The sequence below is a fragment of the Cupressus sempervirens genome, chromosome 3, assembly GCF_028749045.1.
Source record: "Cupressus sempervirens isolate cs-2001-9-10 chromosome 3, ASM2874904v1, whole genome shotgun sequence".
Lineage (NCBI taxonomy): Eukaryota > Viridiplantae > Streptophyta > Pinopsida > Cupressales > Cupressaceae > Cupressus > Cupressus sempervirens.
This window is the reverse complement of record NC_143120.1, coordinates 851,053,149-851,063,056: the sequence shown is the minus strand read 5'-3', so window position 1 is coordinate 851,063,056 and position 9,908 is coordinate 851,053,149.

The window sequence follows — 9,908 nt, the reverse complement described above, 5'->3', positions numbered from 1 at the left end:
GGCAAGCTATCAAATTTTTTGTAGTGATGTGTTGATGTCAGCACTACATAGCTCTCCTACATGCCGTTTAGGTCCTTTTTTGATCCAATGTCAGCTTTTTGGTCATAACTTGAGCATACGGAGGTCTTTTTTTATCCAAAAGAAGTGTCAGAAAGCTGGTTTTAAGACAAAGATCATGGTATAGGATTTTTTTGGTTTTGATGCAGTTTGGTTACTTGTTTTGATAGTCAAAGCCAGATGTTCAACTTTTCTCTCCGGAGGGCATATCTCGAGCATCCCATCTCTGTTTTTTGCAAATGTTATATTTTTGGAAAGTTGGTTTAGTCCTCTTTTCAGAAATGCTATAATTTCTTCTAGATTCTACTCCATGCTCTTTCTATCATGTTTTTTGCTTTATTGCACTATGGTGGATATCTTGCGTGTTTCAGGTCTGACAATCGTGTTCATGGTATGGGAGCGCTTCTTTTGGGTTGTACTATCTGTTGTATCAACTCTTTGCCCTTTTTTATCATTGTTGATATCATTTGTAAGCATTTTTATGCAAACATACTAAGATAAAGTGCCATATCGCATCTGTGTTTTTGTTTTTGTTATTTGCCTTGTTTTGTCTTCTGATTTGACTAGTGTCATTTGAGGACACTCGTACAAATCATTGTATACTTGGGATTCATTATGTCTTGTGCAATATTGTACATGCACTACTTTGATAAAGTGCCATGGGGAGGTTGATATTTGCCATTGTTTACCATCTTCCTTTGTCCAGTGAGTGTCCCTTCTATGACATTAGCCTCATGACGTGTCTGAGATTGATCACCTCAATACACACTTATGTACTGTTTTGTGTATCTTGATCATGGTTCCTCGACATGTAGTTCTTTTGGACCTCTTTTTCATTTACTTGTCACCTCACCCTTGTCTACATTGGGGGGTTCCTATTGTTTTTCATGCTTCCTTGGTTTGATTGATCAACTCTTTAGGCTTTCATACCTGATCAAGTTTTATTTAAGAGGAGGTTCTTCAAATCAACAATTTCTTTTTTACAATGTTTGCGGCTTCTTCATGCTTTAGTGGTTTTCTTCATGATCACTCTTTGTTCCTATTTTTTGGAACATTCCTCTAGTTGGAGGCTTCTCTGTCCTTCACTAGCTTTTCTGCTATCTCTTTTTGGAGAAGGGTTTTTCCCACTGTGTTTTCTCTATTTCTCAGTTTCATAGAGATTTTGATGTGATTGGGTACCTCATCAGGCCTTGTTGCCAAAACCCATTTTCCTGCTTTCATAGCTGTGCTAGGTTAGCTTACCTCCTGAGCTTCACTTGAGGGGAGGGGGGTGTTAGAGTAATTATTTGTTTACACTTATTAATTAGATTGCTTTGATTTAATTAATTGAGTTGTCTATTACTCTAGTTTTCTTAAGCTGTCTCTTAGGTGCATATAATTAATATTTTATATTAATTATAATGTGAAACCTAGATTTTTTAGGCTTTAGGGTTTTCGTTCACCTTTAAGGTTGAACTCTTGTAATTCTTTTTTGATAACATCTTGGAATAGATTGTTCTCTCACTCCATTGAGATTTCCAAGCTTTGCTTTTTCCTCTTTGGTTTCATTCTAGCAACAAGTTATTTTGCATGCAAGTGTTCTTGGCAAACTCTGAAGTTGGTTTTCTCAACTTCTACAATAATGTGTTATCCTTTGTGAAGCAATACCTATTTTCAAGTTGTTCATCATTGACTACATTGTTTACTAAGTTACAAGTATTGGCCACCATACTTATTTCAATTGGATAGTTTAACAATTTCAACTTCCTTTTATTACGTAGCCTCACCAAATCACTGATAGAAAATAGGTGTATCGAGTTGTCAAATTCTTTTTTTCACTTAATTTAATATGTTTATCTATGTGATTCATCAAAATTTTCATGTCAACCTGGTATGGCTTTGCATTTTATATATTTTGTAATACTTGATGAAATTGTATTTGTGTTGTATTTTCACCATGTTGTTGAAACATTGGTTGTAATGTGATAATTGTTGTGAATTTCACCCACAATCTCCTAGTACGTGATTGAGATATATAGATAGATTATTCATTATGGGTGGCAATTGTGTGAGGTCACCTACCAAGATTATGGAGACACCAAGAAAGCATAGGTGCAAATTTTGCATAAACACCTAACATAGTCTATTGTTTATTTTTAATATTAACTTTGGTCCTATGAAGCTCATTTCATCAATAAAATTGTATATAATGCCCTTTAGTTCCTCTTGAAATATTGTCAATGATTTTCCATAAAGTGGTTGCATTTCTCTGATAGGAATCCTAAGCATTGAATGTACCATTATTGCACGTATGTTGAATATAATGAACCTTGTGGGAGCTAGTGTGAGAAGCTAACTTTTTTGTTGTAGTATCTTACTGTCAAGTGCACTTTTATGCATTCTATTAAGTAGTATTTTCTTGTATTGATTGTTCCTTGAATGATAATGTAAGGTGGTTTATCAAAAGGGCATGTGCTATAGTTTGTTATTATTTTGAGTGTTGACTCTTGCTTTTTCTACTAGTGTATAGATTGGAATACCAAAGTTGGACATCATGGTCTTATCATGACTGCATACCTTATTTCTATCAATGAATGGTGTTTCAATTTCATATAAATGTTGGGATACCATATTCTCATCTCATCTATTTTGGTATCAAAATCATGCTTTCCAAGAATGTCTTGTTCATTTATGCTAATAATATTTGGGGGACCCATTTTTGAAAACAACACCCATTCATTCATCTCTAATGTGTCCCCCATATTTGTGTCATTCTACTCTCTTCTTCTTCTTCTTCCAAGTTTTTTTTCCTTCTTGGGTGATGTGATTGTTGTACCATACAATGTATTTGGCTACATTCATTTGCTTCCAATTTGTCATTATTGACTCTTTCATAAATCCTATGCCATTTTCTATATAGAAGCAATTTTTGTTTAAGAATAGTTTGCTCCAACAAAATAATTCAAAGTGTTCCAAGTCCTCATCTTAGATGGAATAGAACTTTGGATAAACATTTACAATGGGTTTCATATGCTTTTCTTTCTATTTTTAATGCTAATGATTCATAGAATAGGAGAAAGATCTTACAAATTCAACTAATGTCACCAACTCAAGCTCTAGAGGTCATTCCATGTAGGTGTGTAAGTAGTTGGTATGGATTTGGCTCTCATCTATTGTCCTTGTTATTTGGCAGAACACTTCTCTTCTAACATTCAAAGATGTGAAAGGGTGGTTGCAAACAAGAGAGGCAATTTTTGAAGCATGTGACATATTCCTTGTGCTCCTATATCACGCTCTACTACAATCTCGGTCATGAATTTTTAGTATGTTGCAAGGGTCGTATTGTTAGAATGTTCATAATAACTTGAGGGGTGAATTGATTATTTTTAGTTCTAGATGTACCAATTCAACTTTTTCTAACTTCAAACGACTTAAAGAAACTCATAAAAACACTCGATCTATATAGCATCTCATCATCAATTTAACATATCCATTCATCACTTAGCTCTCTATTCAATATATAGTGACTAACAATAAATAAACAATAGTAACTAGCATGCATCACACATATAACACTCACACATGTTTGATACCAAAATTTAACATGAAAATACCACCAAGTAACATGCTACCACTTCTCACTCTTCTCAAGTGAGCTTGATTAAGAACCAACCCTATCAAAAAGGTTACAAAACACACTATTATGCATGATCCTATTAAAGGATTTAATCACCTTGCTAGGAGTGGCCTAGTTAGAGAAATTTGGATCATTCCATTAGAATGTTACCTTGATTAAAGGATTTACAAAATGATTGTTAGGTCAACCTTGATTAAAGAATTTTCACTACGACAATGGTTAGAAAGTAACAAAAAATTTGATCTGCAAAGATACAACTCACTTTGTAAATTCATATCTTCATTCACTAGTTCATTGACTATACTTCATTAACATCTCCATCTCTTATTTGATTGAAAACCCTTCAAGTAATCACACTTCACCAATCTTCTCACTTTTCTTCTACTACTCTGTTCTTCACTAATTCTCCATAAAATCACCAATCAATAGTGAACCAACCTTAGAAAACATCTCTTATACCTCCTTAAATAGATAGCCTTGATCTTTTACTGCTTAAACATCACCATAGATCTTAGGGTTTAGTTAGACTCAACAAATCTATCCATCATTTTGTCCTTCTACTCCTTTCTTGATACTTCTAGAATTTTATCCTTAAATCCTTGCCTATGATCGCATAACAATTTCATACATTAAATATGCCAACTCATCAATCCTTATCATCTACACATTTTGACTAATCCAAAAATTCAACTATGTCAGCCTCAAACTTAATTCTTTCACAAAATGTTATTTGATGATACTCGGCCATCATTGTGTTCTTTTGCTCTGTCAACACTAGGTCACTCAATTTCTACTATTTTGTCTTGCTTAGCTTTCACTGACTTGCTTGGTCTTTACTACACTTAACCATTACTACATTTTCCTTCTTCAACTTGTTTGGCCATAACTATCACTCCACTAATACAATTTACTCAACGAATTCTTAAGTTCCCTGATCTTTTGCTTCATTGGCCTTATAAAATTGTTACTCAATCAATCTTAGGGATTTACCCAATTGCTTATCTTATCTTCTAAGCATCAATTCAACTATGTTCTTCACTTCATAAAATGATTAAACAATACATTATCTTTTCAAAGACCAACTAGTCATGTGCCTATTGTAATTCCAACATACTTGCTCCTCTTTAATCAACAACTTCACCAATTTATCTAGTTATCTCTCTTTTTAAGTCATCTTCATCAATTAATAGATATGGAACTCTATAATGTTAATAAATGTCTATCTATTAGGTTTAACATTAATGACAACACAACAATTGTTCCTATTGTAGTTTCCAACACATATTATCTGCTTGTTATACTGCATATATGTTTGATAACATTTTGGTGCAAGTTTCAAATATTCTTTCTACTTTTGATGCATACTTGGAAATGCATTTGAGAACAAGTGCGTATAAGACTACAAGTTGGTGATCTATGTTGGCTCTCTATATGTGCAACTTTTCTTCATTTTGTATGTTTAGTTTATCTTCATTTCTTGTAGGTGCATATTTTTTATTACCATCATGTCACATAACAAGGTGGATATTTGCACTTTGTGTGCCTTTGGACACAATTTACCATCTCTTCATAGTCATTATCAAGATGTGCAACAAATATCTCAATTATTTTAAGCATGCATCAATCATCTAGTAGAGACCTGGACATCATTTTGTTGTTGTGATGTGCATCCTAATCAAACTCGAAGATTAATTTTTTTCTCACTTTATTCAGCATGGTTTCCCACCAAATTATTACTATGGGGTTTGGGAGTAGTGCTTCCAAGACAAGGTCAAGGGGCAGTGCCCCTTATGGGGTCATAAGGTAGAGCCCCGAGTAGTACAAGGTGGGGTCGAGGGACAATGCCCCTATAGGGATTTTGGGGGGTAGTGACCTTGAAAGCCCAACTAACTTTATTATTATAAAAGGCATCAACTGCTATTTTTTCTATTGGACAACTTATTCTAATCCCAATTTTGTAAGTAGAAAAAACTTGTATAAAATAGCTTAGGGTTAGGGATTCATAATGTATGATAAGATTGTAGCTTCTTGTGGCATTATTGAGCTATAAGGGATTGTAGATTGCAATCATTTTGTAATCATTGGATAAGAAAAATATTGGACTCATTATTTACTGGACATAGCCCATGGATCATGTGAAGCATGTTAAATATTTGTGTCTTGTGTTCTCTTATGTGTGAGTTATTATTTTCTGATATTGGTTATGTTTGCATGTAATTTTTATTTCTATTTTTATTTTTATTATTTTCAGAAGAACTTTTAGTTATGGAAAATGCAAATGAAGGACAATCTTTATTAGAAGGATTTATGGCACCCATTGGAAGTAAAATCCAAGAAACCTACAACTATGATAGATGAGGATTAGGATATTTTGGATAGAAAGACACTTGGAAGTATTTGTTTATGCTTGGCATAATCAGTGACATTTAATATTATGAAAGAGAAGACAACTGAAGAGTTTATGCAAACCCTAACAAGGTTGTATGAAAAGCTCTCCACTTAAAACAAGGTATTTCTCATGAAGCATTTATTTAATATGAAGATGACATAAGGTGGGTCTGTTGTAGATCATTTAAATGAGTTCAATATAGTTATTGATTAATTATCTTTTGTAAATGTTAATTTTGATGAAGAAATTAGGGCTCTCTTGATTTTTTGTTCTTTGCATGAAAGTTGGAATGGCTTGGTAATGGTTGTGAATAATTATTTTTCTAGATCTAATACCCTAAATTTTGATAATGTGATTAGTGTTATTCTAAGCAAGTAAACTCATAAGAAAACCTTAGGTGGATCACATTAGGAAGTGTTTTGAATGCACAAAGAAGAGGTAGAATGAATGAGAGAGGAAACAATTTTGGAAATCATAGGAAATCAAGAGAAAAATCAAAGGAAAAGAGGCCTCGATCCAAAGGACCAAGAGATTGCTAGTACTATGGAAAACCATGGCATAAGAAGAAAGATTGTTGGACTCGAAAGAATAATGAAGGAGACAAACAAGATGGAAACAAGGAGGCAAATGTAGTAAGTAACAAATTTGAAGAGGATGTTTTGCTTCTTTCTTTAAAAAGTGTTGATGATTCATGGGTTTTAGATTTAGGGACTACATTTCATTCTACTCTCCTTAGAGGTTATTTTCTTGACTATGTCCAAGAGGATTTTGGGCTTGTTTATGTGTGGGATAATGAACCCTGTCAGATTGTTGGAAAGGGCAAAATTAAGATTAAGTTGTAGGATTGGAATCATTGGCTACTACAAGAGGTAAGACATATCCCAAGGCTGAGTAGGAATTTAATTTCAACAAGGTAGGACATGTCACAATTATTTTTAATGATAAAATTAGAAGGTTTCAAAAGGCTCCCTTGTGGTAGAAAAATGTGTGAAAGTAGGCACCTTATATCTTTCCATAGGTCATATTGTTCATTCTATTTTAATTGTTTAAGAGAAAAATGAATGTTTAGGATTAGTTGTTGCACTTGAACAGGGAGAACAAACAGATGTTGTAGATTTTGATACAACAATATGACACAACATACTTGGGCACATAAGTGAGAAAGATATGAAATTTCTTCATTCAAAGAAAGTTTTACTAGGTCTTAAATGTGTCAATATGGATTTTTGTGAAAGTATTGTATATGGAAACAAAGGAGAGATAGTTTTGTGAATAGTGGGAAGGAAAAGAAAGATGATAAATTAAAGGTTGTGCATACAGATGTATGGAGACCAACTCATGTATTTTCCCTTGGTGGCTCTTGTTATTATGTTGTATTTATTGATGATGCAACTAGAAAAGTATGGGTTTATTTCCTTAGACATAAATATGATGTATTTAAAAAAAAAATTAAATGAAAATTCTTGGTTGAGAATGAGGCTGGTAGAAGGTTGAAATGTCTCAGATTTGATAATGGTGGTGAGTATTGCAACGAAGAATTTGAAGATTATTGTTCCATTGATGGTATTTGTAGACATAAAACTATTCCAAGGACATCACGGGAAAATAAAGTGGTTGAATGTATGATCAAGGCAATGAGGGAGTGTACAAGGAACATGAGGTTGCATGTTGGGTTTCCCTTAAACATGTGGGATGTGGTATTCCAAAGGAAGTGTGGACTGGAAAGAAGGTGAGTTATTATTTCTCAAAACCTTTAGTTATAAATCTTTACCACATATAGATTATGAAAATAGAACCAAGTTGGAAGCTAATTCAAATAAATGTGTATTTTTTGGATATGGCATTGATGAATTTGGTTATAGGCTTTGGGATTCTGAAGATTGTAAAATTGTAAGAAGCAAGGATGTCATATTCAATGAGAAAATGTTGTACAAAGATCTATCGCAACCACATGAGAAGAAAGAAAATGATTATGTGTTGTTGGATGATACACAAAAGGATGATGTTCTGGCAGTCCCTAATGCTTCACAATAACAAATGTTAGACAATCAACAAGGCCAAGTAGACCTTCAGGTAGATTTTCTCCCTCTTTATATTATATTTTATCAATAGATGCTGGTGAACATGAATTTTATGATGAAGTTGTGCAGGTGGATGCCAAGATTCAGTGGGAACCTGCAATGATAGAAGAAATGGACTACTTGCTAAAAAATTAGTCTTGGGATTTATGTAAGTTACCTACAAGTAAAAGGGCTTTATAGAATAAATGGGTTTACAAGTTGAAAGAAGAGGATGGATGTAAGAAAAATATTTGAAGTCAAGTTTAGTGATAAAAGGATTTGCATATAAAAAGGGCATTGATTTTGATGAGATGTTTTCTCATGTTGTTAAAATAACTTCTATTTGTACTATTTTAAGTATTGTAGCTACTGAATATTTGTACTTGGAGTAGCTTGATGTTAAAAAAAATTTTCTTCATGGTGATTTTGATGAAGGAATATATATGGCACAACCATAGGGATTTGAGGTCAAAGATAAGAAGAATTTAGTGTATAGATTGAAGAAAAATTCATATGGCATCTTAAATTTGATAGTTTTATGCATGAGAATGGCTCTAACATGGATCACTTTAGGGGGTTGAAACAAAAATTAGTACATTCATTTTCTATGAAGGATTTGGGGATAGAAAAATAAATTCTTGGTAAGAAAATTCACATAGATGGGAAGAATAGAAAATTAACTTTATCTCAGGCTGATTATATTAAGAAAGTATTGCATGATTTCTCTATGGAGAATGTCAAAGTTGTCAACACACCTTTGCTTGGTCATTTGAAATCAACTAAGGAGATGTGTCCAAAGACATAAGAAGAGGAGGATAAGATGTCCAAGACACCTTATGCTTCAGTTGTAGGGATCTTGATGTATGAGATGGTATGTACTAGGCTAGATATTGCACATGTAGTGGGAATTGTTAGCAGGTATATGAGCCATCTTGGGATTGAGCATTGGAATGAACTCAAATAGATTCTCAAATATTTGAGAGGAACATCCAGTAAGTATTTAATTTTTTGTGGCCGTACTACTAATTTACAAGTCTATGTTGACTCAGATTTGGCAAGGGATCTTGATATGAGGGAGAGTACTACATGCTTAGTAATTACTATTGGTGGATCAACAATGAGTTGGATTTATCAATTGTAGAAGGTTAATGCTTTATCCACAATAAAAGAAGAGTATGTTGCTGCTATAGAGGAAACCAAGGAGATGATATGGCTTTAGCTCTTCATGAAAGAATTGGGACACCCATAGAGGGATAATTATTTGTTTACAAATAGTCAGAGTGTCATTCATCTTGCCAAGAATTTTATTATACATTCAAAGAAAAAACACGTATAATTGTGGTACCATTTCATTCAATCATTTTTGGATAAGGGACAGTTAAAGCTGGAAAAGAGACATACATATGATAATCCAACATATGTGTTTTAAAAGGAAATGGCAAGGGAAAAGTTGAATGTCATACCCCAAATACAGGGGTAAAAACACATGTAATTTTTTTTTTTTTAAGGTTAATCACACCACTAAGTTTGATATGTTTGTTTTCACAAGTTAAAGTATAGGTACTCTAAGATACAGATACAAAACCTCCTATCAAAACTTTAAGACTACAACTTAGTTTAAAAACATCATGTAGGAATGGATTGTTAAATTTAAACTTTTATCTTTAAATCAATTAATTAATTTTAACAAACTAAATTCAATTAAATAAAGGACCTAACACTTTATTATTTTTAATTACCCCCTTAAAATATTACATCCATAGAACAATAGTACTAAGCTTACTAG